At 41.9% G+C, this 16,546-nt stretch overlaps 1 protein-coding gene across 1 annotated transcript in view; it reads right to left on the bottom strand.

Annotated features, from left to right (window-relative positions):
* Positions 1-16,546, bottom strand: part of Ephrin (ephrin) — a 369,067-nt gene extending 352,521 nt beyond the window's left edge. The window contains exon 1 of the mRNA XM_019053854.2: positions 16,113-16,546. The gene's annotated coding sequence lies outside the window, so the exon portion shown is untranslated. The remainder of the gene's footprint in view (positions 1-16,112) is intronic.

Raw genomic sequence — 16,546 nt, 5'->3', positions numbered from 1 at the left:
TTCCCTCTCTCCTTGTTTCGAGGTTTAAGTTAAAGGGGCAGAACTCTCTCCGCTAAATTGAGTCCTCGCAGGAAAATGCTAATAATAGACAGAAAGTATCCTAAATTCACAGATACTGATATTTCAGGGGTCTTGATGTCTGAAATGCTTCGCCTCAACAGGAATCTCACATTTCGAGCAAGATTGGCTGAGCTTCACTGCTAACTTAATAAATACGTACCTATACTAGTCTAACTTATACTAAACTTAACACATGCAAATTTACGATGTATACACAGAGTAAAGAATAAAAAATTATAAAACTTGCAGACATTTTGAATTTTTGGGAGATGTGAAGACCATATAGACTAATTTTGAGTCAAAACCATACACTTCTCTATCCAGCATACTTGCCGAAAAATAAAAGGCAAGATTGGAGAAAGGATCAGAAGAGAGGGAATGAAAGAAATCAAGGAAAATACAGGGTGTAACAACTAAAAGGCGACAAACGTCCAGGGATTTTTTTTTTGGCTCAAAACAGAAAAGAAAAGGAAAAAGCAGAAAATAACAAGACATGCGAAAGTAAAACTGATAATCGTCGTCAGTGAATGGATGCCAACAAACCAAATATGCTACCACATTTACACACAGCAATCTCACACCAACCAACCCAACCAACCAACCATGCACCCTCACATACATACACCAACCAAATAAACATGCATCCTTATATGTACACATACACACACCAACCACCCTTCCAACCATGCACATTCATACACTAGTCACACACCAACCAACCAACCCACCATGCATTCATACAAACACACACCCACCAATCAACTAACCAACCAAACAACCATCTAACCAACAACACATCCACACATACATAAATCAATCACACTTAATCCTAGGAAAGACTGATTCCGCCCGTCACCCCTGCCGATCCCACCTGCTCCCCTCCCCCCTGGAACCAAAATCTGTCCTAAACTGCCCTATTCTAAATATATATGACCTCACCCTTACCACTCCCATCAACCCCCCCCCCCCTTTACCTACATGCATGCATACCATGAATATATGTTCCGACCAACCATGCATCCACACATACAGGGTGTCCCAAAAGTCACCACCATGCATTCGTACATACATACATCACCAATCACACGTAAACCAACGATCCTGCCTAGCATCAATACATACATACACCAATCACACACCAAAAGCATCCACACATACATACTCCAATCACACACCAATCGCACAGCAACCAACCATGCATCCACACATACACCAATCAGACACCTTACAACCAATCATGTATCCACACATACATACACCAATCACACGCTAACCTAGGACTGATCCCATCCTTCGCCCACGCTTCGATCCCACCTAGTCCCCGCCCCCGCCCTGACTTGCGAGTAACCGGCAATCAGGGCACATGCGTCAGCCTGTTCTTCGGATCGAATCTTCGGGGAGGTTGTGACCTCCTCGAGGTAGACACCGCGTTTGGCACGGCGGTATGCTGACACGTTCCCGGCTCGGTTCAGAGCGCCAGCTGATCTCGTCACGCGTCGCAATTGCGAGGTGCGAATCGCTATTAGGTCCAGCTACACGATCAAATTGAGCCATCAAATCGGGGCTCTCATTGGTCACATTCAGAATGCGACCAATGAGAGGCCCGATTAGATGGCTCAGTTTGATCGTGTAACTGGACCTATTGCCCTGGACACTCGTTCGAGGCGAAGCTCTAAAGTGGCGGCTTTTTAGCCGAGTGTTGACATCGATGACCTCCAAAGGAGAGCGACCCGCTCTTCTTCGAAAGTCATCGGTGTCAACACTTGGCTTAAGAGCCACCACTTTAGAGCTTTACTTCGAACGCGTGTCCAGGGCAATAGGTCCAGTTACACGATCAAATTGAGCCATCAAATCGGGCCTCTCATTGGTCACATTCAGAATGCGACCAATGAGAGGCCCGATTAGATGGCTCAGTTTGATCGTGTAACTGGACCTATTGCCCTGGACGCTCGTTCGAGGCGAAGCTCTAAAGAGGTGGCCTTTCAGCCGAGTATTGACATCGATGACCTCCAAAGGAGAGCGACCCGCTCTTCTTCGAAAGTCATCGGTGTCAACACCTGGCTAAACAGCCACCACTTTAGAGCTTTGCCTCGAACGTGTGTCTAGGGCAATTGGGGTCTCGTCTGCGGGAGCGGATCTCCGCAGAGTTTCGACCGAACTGTTCAAATCAGTTCGGTCGAAGCTCGGCGGAGATCCGCGCCTGCAGGCGAGACCCCAGTTCGGCGGGACTTCCATTTTGGGGCAAAGGTCCAGTTACACGATCAAATTGAGCCATCAAATCGGGCCTCTCATTGGTCGCATTCAGGAATGCGACCAATGAGAGGCCCGATTTGATGGCTCAGTTTGATCGTGTAACTGGACCGATTGCCCTGGACACTCGTTCGAGGCGAAGCTCTAAAGTGGTGGCTTTTTAGCCGAGTGTTGACATCGATGACCTCCAAAGGAGAGCGACCCGCTCTTCTTCGAAAGTCATCGGTGTCAACGCTTGGCTTAAGAGCCACCACTTTAGAGCTTTACTTCGAACGTGTGTCTAGGGCAATAGGTCCAGTTACACGATCAAATTGAGCCATCAAATTGGGCCTCTCATTGGTCGCATTCAGAATGCGACCAATGAGAGGCCCAATTTGATGGCTCAATTTGATCGTGTAACTGGACCTCAAGAGAGGACGGTTTCCACCCTTGTTCGCCGCATTCCTTCTAGGGCGCAGCACATGCCGCGCTCCAAATGCGGCGCGGTTGTGTTTAGCTCGGTTTCCGCGATCAAGATGAGACCATCGATGCGACTGGTGCTTTTTGCTTATCGCAATTGAGAGGAGCGCTACTTATTATGATCAACACAAATCGCGAGCAGAGTATCGATTAAATATATTTCGATACTCTGCTCGCGATTTATGTGGATCTAAACCTCGGGGCACCTCACAATTTTGATTGGCAACAGTCAGCAGTCGCATCGATGACCCTTTTTGATGGGCTCATTTTGATCGTGGAAACCGAGATTTTGCGCCCACTTCGGCCCCCTTCTTAGGCACTTTTTGGAAAATGTATGGCACTGTAATAATTGTGGAACTGGGGATTTCTTTTTTTTTTTTGTCATTTTGGGTGATTCCTACGCCTAAAAGCCGGTGACCAACTCCAAGCCCCCTTTGAGGCAGGGGCTACCAGCTGGGGTCCGCAGGATTGCTAAACCTGTGACAGTTAAGTCCCCCATACGGTCATTTGTCATTGGTTTTTTGTCATTTTATTTAATTTTTTTTCAATTTGTTGTTTTTTTCGTCATTTCATTTTCTCCAATTGTTTTTCAATGTATTCTCTTGGAGTGCGCACTGGCTACGATCCCCCAGCAGGGCCGGATTTACATTTTTAGCGCCCTAGGCTAAATTTAGGGTGGCGCCCTTAAATGTAGGCGCTCTCGTGGGGGGGGGGGGAGTCCTTCCAGACGCCCTTCCTCTCCAGATCAGAGGGAGGATGTTAGGTGTCCGGAAAATGTTCAAATTCACCTTTAAAAAAACACCTTTGTCAACCACAACATAGACATTTTTTAATAAGTCACGTTTTTTAATAAATTCTCAAAAATGTTTGCGCCTAGGCTATAGCCTATGTAGCCTATTGGTAAATCCGGCCCTGTCCCCCAGTTCCACAGTATTTTCAAGTCATAAGAGTACGTCGCATTAAGTGCGTCAGAAATAAGTCGAGAGTATTGAGCAGTAGAGTGTGTGTTAGCAGAGTAAAAGGAACTTAGCATCGGCTTAGAAAAACCACGAATTTCAGGATTAAGTTCTCTTTAAAGTAGGCTCAGAAAATTTTAATTTTATTCGTACCTCCTGTTTCTTGTTACTACAAACATTAAAATACCTTTCTTCCTCTGTCCTCTTTTACGTAAACTTGAAGCTAAATAAATCTTTCTTACTTTCGTACTATTAATTAGTTATTTTTCCTCGTGGTTAAGTATACGATTTTAATTGATGGTGAGAATGAACTAAGAATTATCATTCAAAATCTCTATAGAAACTTAGAGCTTAAACTTAGAACAAGGGACGTTGAAAATAACATTTCTCACAAGTCATAAGAACGGCGGCGTCTCACCCGATGTATTGCAACTTGTGACCAGTGGCGTGGCGTGCTTTGCGATATATCGATTGTTATGCCATTTAAACCTATGGAAAAGGATCGATAGACAGGAGCGAACACCTTAATAATCGATTCTTTATCATAGGTTTAAATGGCATAACAATCGATATATCGCAAAGCACGCCACGCCACTGATTGCAACTGGTGACCATTAGTAAATATCGAGGAACATGAGATGCTTCAAATCATCTTTTAGACAGAGACGCTCAAAAGAGGGAAAAAACGAGGAGCCTAAAAAATGTAATGTTGCTTCTCCCATTTTAAAAGCAATTTGCTTCAATCATCGATGAGAATCTGCGAGGAGTATTTTCTGATTAATTTAAGGTGACTGAGTTCTTTCACGCCAAGAGTCCCTGTTGCGAGTGTTGCGATTATACCAGTGGAGCAAAAACTGCTACAGGCAATCGGGACGATTTCGACTGGTAATCTACACTAAGATTGATCAGGATCAGTAGCGTGGCCAGAACTTTGACAGTAGGGAGGGAGGGGGTCTACAGTCACATATGTCTCATCGAGGGAGGGGATTCCTACGGTAAAACGTTTCTGAAAATTAGGAAAAATTAAGTTTTCTGAGGGGAGAAATATTCCAGTTATGGGGAGAGGGGAGGGATCCAGGTCTTGTGGACCCCCTCCTCCGCCCGGCTACGCAACCGATGAGGATGTAAGGAAGGCAGAAAAACTAAAGAAGAGAATTTGAATGAATGAGTGTAATGACGCCAAAAACTCGACTAATTCGACTGGTAATCCAAAAGATTTTACTAAAGTCGTCGATTAACAATCGGCATTCTCTGCAACTATGTGTTCAGTTCTACGAAATTCAATTGAAGAAATACGAGTAGAGACCTATTGGTTTTTGATGACAGTTTTGAAGACCTTCAAAAAAATATTCGACTTTTTCTATTAGGTATACTTTCCATCCAACAGTAAGACTAATCCGCAAATGCCGACAAACATCTTGGTTCAAACGGTGCAAAAAAATCGATATTAATCAAATACCTCAACGAAGAGGGAATGGCTGTTCTCCGAAGAAATGCTGTCATTGGTCTAAGGATTCTAGTGACTCTCAACAAGGCGCTATTGAAATTTATGTATTTCCAGTTTATGTTGTAAGAGTAATAAAGGTTATCTTTCAGATGTATTCTCTCGTTCTCCTAAACCTCAGAGGATAAATTCTTAGTAGCTTTTGGTGAATATGTCTATCGGGATGTTCATAAGAATCCAAACATCATTTAAATTCATGACTGGTTCGCTATTGAAATTTATGTATTTCGAGTTTATGTTGTAAGAGTAATAAAGTTTCTCATCCCAGATGATATTCTCTCGTGCTCCTAAACCTCAGAGGATAAATTCTTAGTAGCTTTTGGTGAATATGTCTATCAGGATGTTCATAAGAATCCAAACATCATTTAAATTCATGACTTGTTGATATTTAACATTTTTATGAGAGCTGTTAAACGACTTCTTAAAATTTTGAGGAAGAAGACCAGTAGCGTGGCGTGCTTTGCAATATATCGATTGTTAATCCATTTAAACCTATGCGAAATGATCGATAATCAGGGTGTTCTCAGCGAACACCTTAATAATCGATTCTTTACTATAGGTTTAAATGGCATAACAATCGATATATCGCAAAGCACGCCACGCCACTGAAGAAGACTCCGGGAGCAAGGATAAGGTTAATTAAGTCAAATACTGAATTACAGACGAATTTCTGATAAGTAACGAGGGAATCTGTTTTTCTATCTAATTTGGGTTGTTTTTTTTTTTAATTTATCATCATCATTTCTTTTTCATCCATTTTCCTCCGAGTCTGTCTCCTGATTGCTTTCTTGGTATTAAATGTTTTTTTTGTTTGTTTTTTTTGGTTTTTTTTTTTTTTTTTTTTTTTTTGTAGTTCTGTTCTTCAATGTTCATTTCAATATTTGCCTCTCTCACGACACTTCATCGGCATTAATATCCAACAGCTTCCTCCTCGCAATATCATATGCAGGCAAAAACTCAAATGTCCAAGAAATGATTTAAATTAATTTTTATGAGGGAGGGGCGGTAGTAGAAGATCAAGACAGGGAAGCTTGAGGAATAAAAAAGAATTCATCTTCGACGAGTGATCACCACTAATGATGTATTAGTAGTGATCGCTTCGCAGTGACCGGTATACTGAGTAGTGATTACTCAGCAGTGACCGTACTAACTTAGCAGCGATAGCTGAGCAGTAACCGGTTTGCCTAGCAATTTGTGTACTTAATTCACGCTTTGAATCATTTAAGGATACCGAAACTTTCGAATGGAGTTCAGAGATTAAGGTGTTACTAAGTACTAATCCAATCTAGGCTTCCACATTATCACGGATTAAGGCCGAGTGAAATCTGTTTCAGCAGACTCACTCGTCAGTTCCGTGAGAATAGGTCGCCATTGACGGGATTAGTACTTAACGTAACTCTGGAATAAAGTTAAGAGATTAAAGGGTCAGAACTTATCCAATCTAGGCTATGAAATTATCAAGGATTAAGGCCGAGTGAAATCTGTTTCAGCAGACCCACTCGTCAGTTCCATGAGAATTTGTCGCCATTGACGGGATCAGTACTTAAAGAGACTCTGAAATAGAGTTCAGAGATTAGAAGGTCAGAACTTATCCAATCTAGGCAATAAATTATCAAGGATTAAGGCCGAGTGAAATCTGTTTCAGCAGACTCACTCGTCAGTTCCATATGATAATTTGTCGCCAGTGATAGGATCAGTGCGTACCCCGGACTTATTGACCTAAGTCAGATGAGCAGACTACTAGGCCGACCTAGCTGATGTACTCAACGTTTATTGCTGCGCAGTGACCGTGCTAACTCAAGAGCAATTACTTGACACTAAGCAGTTTAAATAGCAAGCTACCTATGTTGACCTCCGTATCATTAAATAGATATTTCTGGGGTATTTTGAAGATGTTAGTTGAGCTAGAATTGACGAATTCAACTTCTAGTCTCGGAAAAGATGCGTTGCGTTAAGCTTGATGGATACCACGAGGAGAAACCGGTTGAATACCAATGCAAGTAGAAGGGAAAAACTAGTTGACTACATGAAGAGAATAAACGACTTTACTCAATTAGAAATGGATTTCGTTGAATCGCAAAAGAAGACAAATTCGGCTGGAAAATTAGATAGAAAAGAGCTGAAACTTGATTCCGTCAAAATGCTAGGTTGTATGCGTCACCGCACTAACTATTAAAAAAAACTAAAATATATTAACGTATTACTATAACAATTGTTATTATTTTACTTATTCTAAATAGTCTGTTTTTATTTGTTGGTTTTTTTTTTTTTTTTTTTTGCCCTCCAGTTACTGATCAGAAATTCATCAAGGCGAGACCAAACCAGATAGGTAAAATTTTCGACTTGACGGAGCACATTGCAGTTTCAGTACTTCTATGATACTCTCCTACTTTTTTCGACTACTACTTTTCTCCTCAATATTTTAATAGCCGCGTGTAAAAGCATCTACTTAAGTTAAATAAATCGCAAGGACCGCAATTATTGAAAAAATTCTAAATTTACACGGCCGTTAACTGACGCGGTGAGAGAGAGAAGAGAGAAAAAAACTCGATAGCTTGAATGAATAAGTCACTGTTTGTTTTAACGCAAGGGATGGACTGAGTATACAAAAACTTGATATAGAGTGCAAGAGCAATGATGTTTCAAAATTACATGTTAATTTTCCGTATATTTACATTCATACGAGACTGTAAAAAATGAATGCTTCACGCTAGCAAGATGGGTTTAGAAACGCAACAGGTAAAGCATTGACACTAAGTCACCTATCGTCTGAAATGTTATGGATTCTCACGGACATGGAGACGTTTGATACGAAAAAAAATAATTACGTTCCTCGAAAAAGGTTAGAATAGACTTAAACCTCATGCCAGCATTCCTTTGGAGAATCTATTGTGCTGAATACAGCTGAATAACATTTTAAAGAAGAAATTGGCCAGTCTATGTTTTATTTTAAGAATTCATATTTAATTTTAATTTAAGCAGAACACATACATTTCTGTTCTAAACAACGAGAAAAAAGCCCTCACTCCGCCTTGACGGCCTCACTACGGCTTCAAAAGAAATATAGCTACAGAATTTAATTAGGTCACCACTGTTACTTCTTTTACCGCTGAATTCGAAAAAGATATTACCAAGAAAATTTTGAAAAACTCCGAATCAATACACTGCGGAAACCGTACCGAATTTCAGGCCAGAGAAGCTACCAAAAAGAGAAAGTCGAAAAAGGATAAAATACCTCGAGGGTTGAAATAAGATAGCGAAATGCAGTGAATATGAAATCGTGATCAGCCGGCAGAGGTATGCAAGAAATTGCAGAGAGAAATAAAAACTGATGAAATTTAATTTACACTGATATTTGAAGCTATTACTGAACGAGAAAAACAGTCTTTAATCCGTCTACCAATCCTAAGCGAAAGCCAGAACTAAACGAAGGAACAAAATAGCCAATTGATATCAGAATAAGAACAGCAATAAAATAATGAAGCATGTGATTCTATCGAAAAGGGATTAATTGTTTTATGAAGGATGAGAGAGGTCATCGTTAGACACGTTGCAATACATGGATGGTGGAAGCAGCCGCCGTTTTTGACAACCTACAAAAAATAACTTTCATTCTTTCCTTCAAAAGCGTATGATACGACTATTGCGACGTCAATGTAGGTGATATTGCCTAGCTGCTAAGATGAAGGAAAACTAGTGGTCACTCTCGAGTCGCGCGCACGTTCCTTCGTGCTTAGCGCATCTAATCGAGGTTCTATAGGTATTGTTCAATGTTGGCAGAAGATAAAAATTCGAAAGAAATCATTACGTCATTCATCGTGAAATACATGCCATGATTGTTGTGGCTTATCAACTTTGAATAATTAGGCTTGATTTAGGCCGAATTTGATTTAGGCTGATTAACTAATTTAAGTATAAATGCAGTTAAATAAAGCTAGGGTGGAAGAAACCATGGTATGCCCTACCTCGGTGGATAACGGCATCAATCATATTCTTCGAATAATAATTATATCATGAATAATTAGAAGTAACAAGAAACGAGGAGGTTAAGGCTGATTTAATTAATTCTTGGGATCTTACACGTCACTCTACTCTCTTGCGACAAGGACAAATATTTTCCTTACTATCGAGATTTACTCTTATCCGTCGACGCTGGCCAGCGGGCTGATTATTGAAAATGACAGACACAACTATAGATAAAGGATTCAAAGAGAGGACAGAGCGATTCTATTGGTAGAAGCGGGTGGTTGCAATGGAGAGTCCACATGAAAAAAAATTATTGCTGCATCTGTTGGTGCTTAAGGAGCTGCGTTCGCAGTATTTGTCATTATTTTCTTTCCCTTTGGGAAAATGTAGAAAAATAAATTTAGAAGGGAGGAAATTGGCCTTGTGAGGGCATTATGCGGCATTTCCCATTTGAACACATCTATTTTGGTGGATTAGGTCATTTGGTCATATGTCCTCAAATACTTGTTAATTTTTGGAGCCAAAGATATATTCTAATGCTCATTTCACTCAATAGTTTCTTCATACACAGGAAATTTGAAAACTGGCAAAGGAGCTAAGTAATAGACCAAGATTATCAACTGGCAACCCACAAGAGACCATTTCCTTTGTAGTGGTCTTCTTTGTCTATGAATTTCAATAATCAGCCCGCTGTTGTGCTAATAGTTACATCGTGGTTTTTTTTTTTTTTTTTTTTAAATAACGTAATAGTTACATTGTATTGTCGTCGGTCGTAAAGCAGGGGCGCCATATTGGATTATTAAAGGGCCGGGCAAAAAAGTGACGAGGTTTTTTTATGCTCAGCTTGGAAACGGCAAACTCCTGTAGACGATTTTCCCGCCTTTTTTAACCTTTCCCGTCGTTTCGAGCGATTTTTCCCGGCCCGATTCCCTGACGCAGGGCCGGGAAAATGCCCGGCCTCCCCCCCCTCCCAATGGCGCCCCTGTCGTCAATCGTCGGTCGTAAAGCAGGGGCGCCATATTAGATTATGAAAGGGCCGGGCAAAAAAGTGACGAGGTTTCTTTTTAGCTTTGAAACGGCAAACGCGCGTTTTCCAAAATCCTGTAGATGATTTTCCCGCCTTTTTTTAACCTTTCCAGTCGCTTCGAGCGATTTTTCCCGGCCCGATTCCCTGACGCAGGGCCGGGAAAATGCCCGGCCTCCCCCCCTCCCAATGGCGCCCCTGTCGTCAAAATTTTAAATAACGAAATAGTTACATCGTATTGTCGTCGGTCGTAAAGCAGGGGCGCCATATTGGATTATTAAAGGGCCGGGCAAAAAAGTGACGAGGTTTTTTTTTTATGCTCAGCTTGGAAACGGCAAGCGCGCGTCTTCCAAACTCCTGTAGACGACTTTTCCGCCTTTTTAACCTTTCCCGTCGTTTCGAGCGATTTTTCCCGGCCCGATTCCCTGACGCAGGGCCGGGAAAATGCCCGGCCTCCCCCCCCCCCCCAATGGCGCCCCTGTCGTCAAGTCGGGATCGCCGGATTCCTTCCAGTGGTCGCTATCAGAGGCGTGCTGTGATTTTCCATGAATCGATCCGTCTACCATTTAGACATATCGAAAAGGATCGATTATCAGGTTATATCTCAATGAAAGATTCTTCATCATGCTTCAAATAGGTAGGAAAATATCCAGTGTTCTTTATTCACGCCTCGCCCTTCATTATTTAAGTCATGACCGGATACCCCTCCCCCTTCAAAAATAATAAAACTAAGAAAGTTAGCTTGCCCCTATCCGTAAAGTCTTAAGATTTGACAACGGAGTGAGGATTGTTTTTGGATCAAGGTGAATTGGGCCCCGAGCTGAAAAACTATATTTGATGCTTGCGTGCACCACTTGCAATAAAGAATGATACGCCAAATGTCATTAATTTGAGAAAACTACCATTTCAAAAGACGTATCTGAATTATATGATATCAGTTTCCAGAATGCGGTGCACTCCTTTTTAAGCATGACTCACAAACAATCTAATGGCCAAATTTGACACGTGACCAAATTCCCCCATCGTTTTGGGACCCAATTCACTCAGATTTACCTGATCGGGCACTTATCCCTGGAAGAAATCTCAATTTGAGAAAACTACCATTTCAAAAGACGTTTCTGAATTATATGATATCGTTTCTAGAATGCGGTGCACTCCTTTTTAAGCATGACTCACAAACAATCTAATGGCCAAATTTGACACGCGACCAAATTCCCCCATCGTTTTGGGACCCAATTCACTCAGATTTACCTGATCGAGCACTTTACCCTGGAAGAAATCCGGCGATCCCCGTGGATGTCTGTCTAGTCGTCCGGTCATCGTGCCATCTCGGGGGCCGCAAAGTGGGCCTGTAAACCCCCCTTCCCCTCCCCCCTCACCGTCCATCGCCCCAAAATGGGAGTCCCGCCGAACGACCCGGGCTACACGGAGAAAAAAACCTCGTGCGTGGGACCCGAAGTTTAGGTCATATGGATCTCTGAAGTTTTTAGATTGAGCATCTGAACACTTAAGGTCTAGCTGTCGAGGTTCGGATCACACATCTGAAACTTCAGTTCTTACATCTGAAGTACTTCAGATGTGAGAACCGAAGTTTTTCGGATGTGTGATCCAAACCTCAGCAGCTGGACCTTAAGTGTTCGAATGCTCGATCCAAAAACTTCAGAGATCCATATGACCTGAACTTCGAGTCCCATGCATGAAGTTTTTTTCTCCGTGTAAAACCCGGGTCTTCAGTACCCTGGACACACATCTGAAGTGCAGCTCTGAAGTGGTGGCCGTTAAGCCGAGTGTTGACATCGCGATCGATGCCAACACTTGGCTTAACGGCCACCACTTCAGAGCTGCACTTCAGAGGTGTGTCCAGGGTACGACGCGATTCGCATCTCGCGACTGCGGCGCGCGACGAGATCAGCTGCCGCTCTAAACCGAGCCGTGAACGTGTCAGCATACCGCCGTGCCAAACGCGGTGCCTACCACGAGGAGGTCACAACCTCCCAGAAGATTCGATCCAAAGAACGAGCCAACGTGTACCTTGATCGCAGGTTACTCGCAAGTCCCCCCCCCCCCCTCCCAGCCCAACCCGGTTCCCCATTGCATGCCCCCCCCCCCCCAATCCCGAACCAGTCCCCCATTGAATGCCCCTCAACCACCACCGCAAACACCCAAAAGAAACCGGATGACTTGGTCCATAGCGGCCGCCATTTTGAAAGTTATGTCTTCTCCGCCTAGGAGTGCCATAAGCAACTTTGAATGAATCGTCATGCCAAAGGACATTCCCTCGAATTCACCCAAAAAATTTGTATGGCTATTTCACTGCGGTGTGTTTAGAGTCCGCGTCGTTCCTTAGAGGTTTTTTTCGTTGATATGATTTTTTCAGTTAGTAACCTTATACATAAAAATTGAAAAAAGAGCAAAAATTTTCAAATGAACACAAGGTGTTGATTACTTTTTGTTGCATGACTGCTTGCCTCTGGTTACACCTTTAAAACACTCACCATTAGCGGAGAGATACTTGCGCAATCGAGCTCCCCATGTCTTGAAAGCTTGCTGAAACTCTATTTCTGGAATGTTGTCCAGCGTCTTTCCCTTCACTCCAGAGATGTTTGCAAAAAGTTTTGCAGACATCTCTGAAGTGAAGAGAAAGCCGCTAGACAACATTCCAGAAGCAGAGTTTCAGCAAACTTTCAAGACATGAGAAACTCCATTGCGCAGGTGTCTCGCCGCTAATGGTGAGTATTTTGAAGGTGTAACTAGAGGCAAGCAGTCATGCAACACAAAGTAATCAACACCTTGTGTTCATTTGAGAATTTGTGCTCTTATTCCAAATTTAATGCTAAAGGTTTCCAACAAAAAAAATCAAATTAAAGAAAAAACCTCTAAAAAACGACGCGGACGCTATACACGCCGTAGTAAAATAGCCAAAGAAAAATTTTGAGTGAATTTTAAGAAATGCTCTGTGGTATAACGGTTCATTCGGAGTTACTTAAGACACCCCTAGGCGGAAAAGTCATACCTTTCAAAATGGCGGCTACTATGAAAGTCGTCCGGTTTCTTTTGGACACACCCTCATAACAAGACACATACATAAATAACATGCTCATGTATAATACATGCACAGACACACTGAAGAAAAATGTTCGATCGCATGTGCTGAACGTTCAGAGTTCCATATCGATCTAACTATTCGCTTCGTCACATCTAACTTCCGAACCGAGCATTCGGTTCGGTGGAATGAAGAGGACAAGGGCGGAGGGCCGCTAGATTTTGAAATTGAAGAAAAAAAGACTTCAACTTCATTGACATCAGCGAGTGTGCGATGAATAGAAAATGAAGGGTAAGACTCAAAATCAGAACAAATTGGATCGCGTTTAGCAGAAAGGAACCGAGCCACATCAGCTACTGCCTTTAACTGGGCAATTTATTTTTTTTTCGAGAGAGCGTTTATGCATATTGCTTTGAAAATTTAAAGGAATTTGTTTCGTACTATGCAGAAAATTCACTGAAATTTTCACAAAATTCCGCACATCCGTTCTAAATTAAAAAATTAAATTGCCCAATTACATTTGGCAATAGCTGATGTGGCTTGGTTCCTTACGGCTCAACGCGTCCCAATTACCTACTCTTGTTAGATTAATTCATACACATTTCGATGCTAAAGGTATCTTCTAACAACGATGAAACTAAACAATCAATGCTGCAATTTAGTATAATTATTGGTGTAGGTACCAATAAGTAAGTAGGGCTGTATGGCTATGTAATACCAAGCCTCGTGTAACAAATAATTCACAAAGTTTTTTAACAAATAGACTGCAAACAAAAATCTGAAAACAAAAATCTGAAAATCTGAAAACAAAAATCTGAAAATCTGAAAACAAAAAATTTGCACAATATATCGATGTCTGAAGTAAAAAAATATGCAACTCCGATTGCGACGTTGCAAGATCTCCTTTCAAGTTTCATTTAGTTTTAAGTGAAAACCAACCCAGTTTTCCTCAGAATTCACTTCACTCATTCAAAAATTCAGAGAAAAATAAGATGCGATAGTTTTTCTTGGTTTCCTTGGAGTGAAAATCCACATTGTCTGACCCCAGATATCGATATGTGTTGACATTGAGTGAAATTTTCTAGTGCCTATCGTATGATATTGTCAAGAAATTAATGAAGATAAAAAAGTCAACTCGTTTGTAACATGTTGCTCACACAGGGACGATACGTGATACTTAGAATCTAGGAAAAGGAAGGAAAGTGAGGGAGGGAGGGAAGGGAGGAGGGGGAGCGATCGGTGAAATAACAATTTTCGGCAGACTCTCGAGCAAAAGACAAAGATAAAGGTAGGTGGTCTGTGAGGGTAGTGCGATCAAAACGGATCGACTGAAAGAATGGTAGAGACTGGAGGGGACACTTTTCAGTTTCTGGCGAGACGGTTTCCGGTCCGGTTCGCCCGATAAGAAATGAGCGGAGCGAAGGGTCGGTCGATTCGCTCTTTATCTTTGATTTGCCTCGTGTGCATAAACACCTGACGGAAAAGTCAGAGCACTCGCTAAGAAATTGGCGGGACTTCTTTCAGTCGGAGGATTCGGTCGGTCGACTCATCAATATTTCGTTGACGGCCAGACGAGGCACCTGAGGGGGGGGGGGGGGGGGAGGCGAGAATCCTCAATGAAAGTAGCCAAGGTGCCCATCAGGGAGGGGCGGGGAGGCTTCAAGGGTTTTTAATGAAAGTGTCAAGAAATGGGGCTCTGAATTTTTGACAGTGCTGAAAATACGATGGGGGAGGGGGGAGGGGTTTGCCTGTATTGTGCAGAGACTTTTTCTACAGCAAAAGAGATGAGTCTTAATATATACCTATGCATGTATTCAAGAATAGGTTTCGAATCAAAATGGCTAATAGTACCTAATTAATCATGATCAAAATTGTACGTCCAATTTTTGGGACAAGTTCACTTGAACAATTTATCTGCTCTCATTTCTCTTGGCAGTCGGTTTCACTTCACAATTGTTCTCACTATATCAGTTTGTCAAGGATAGGTTTCGAATCAAAATAGCTAATAGTACCTAATTAATCATGATCAAAATTGTACGCCCAATTTTTGGGACAAGTTCACTTGAACAATTTATCTGCTCTCATTTCTCTTGGCAGTCGGTTTCACTTCTCAATTGTTCTCACTATATCGGTTTGGAGTATGAATTTGACTCAAGTCAGAATGGTCTAAAAATCGTGCACTTGAAAAATATAGACAAATCCATAGGAGCCTTTAACAGGCTTCCTGAACATGAAAAACCTGAATCGAGTATTGTTATTTTAGACGAAAAACCCGATTAAATGGGCGAATAAATGGCTAGACTGGCAAGGGCAAATATTTTAGGAGTAGGTGAAATTGGTGAATTGGACAGACAGAGAAGTCTTTGAAAGGAAAAGAGGAGAGGAAACAAAAGAAAAACACATGAAAAACTCGCTGCCGTGCTGGGAAAAACACCCAATGAAAATTCTGGCATTGCAAAAATCTCGATGAAACACTAATTATCTCAAAATATTATGAACTTAGAATACACTCAATTCTTCAGTAAAATTTATTCGTCATATGTATATTCCAGGTACATACCGTACTTGGAAAATGTGTGAGAAAACATTCATAATTTTCCTCAAATACCTATACTTTTTTGGTCGAAGGAAAGTTAGAAACGTCTGAATATTCAATATGGCGTCTTTCTTCAAAAAGACAGTAGGAAAGCACGGCCAAACTGGAGTTTCCCAGTTCGAAATGATTGCCTAAGTTTTACACTAGACAATTTCTGGATCAAAACCTAGGGAGAGAACAATCAAGCATGGAAGGATACGCATCATAGTTGGACAGAATTGAAATCAGAAGAAAGTAAATTGAGATTTTCAGACCTGACCGTTGGAACGAAACCACTGCTCACGGATTCAAACGATGTGAGAGCTCCTTGAGAAACAACGCACCAACTCCCGGATTCAAATTCAAGTCCACGAAAGTTCTCGCGATTTACAATCCGGATAAGCTCTCTCAAAAGCGAAAACGAATAAATTCAACCGACACGAGGAGAGCAAGAGGAGGCGTACGCGTCAAAAGCCATGCCGCTGGCCCCTCAACAGGTACAAAACTTTCCGCAGTCCACGCGAACTAAGAAGAAACCGTCGGTAACTGAACTAATTCCGCGAAATTGAATCGGATTCACAGGCCATACGGACAAATTGGCTGAGACAATTAAAGAAAAGTAAAGTTTTGACAGCACATTTCAACTATTCGGAAGAGCGTGATTTGATTGAGGACTGAACTGAACGCCGCCGGGTAACACATTGTCGCC

Source organism: Bemisia tabaci, chromosome 6 (assembly GCF_918797505.1).
Source record: "Bemisia tabaci chromosome 6, PGI_BMITA_v3".
NCBI lineage: Eukaryota > Metazoa > Arthropoda > Insecta > Hemiptera > Aleyrodidae > Bemisia > Bemisia tabaci.
This window is presented reverse-complemented; position numbering and strand designations above follow the sequence as displayed.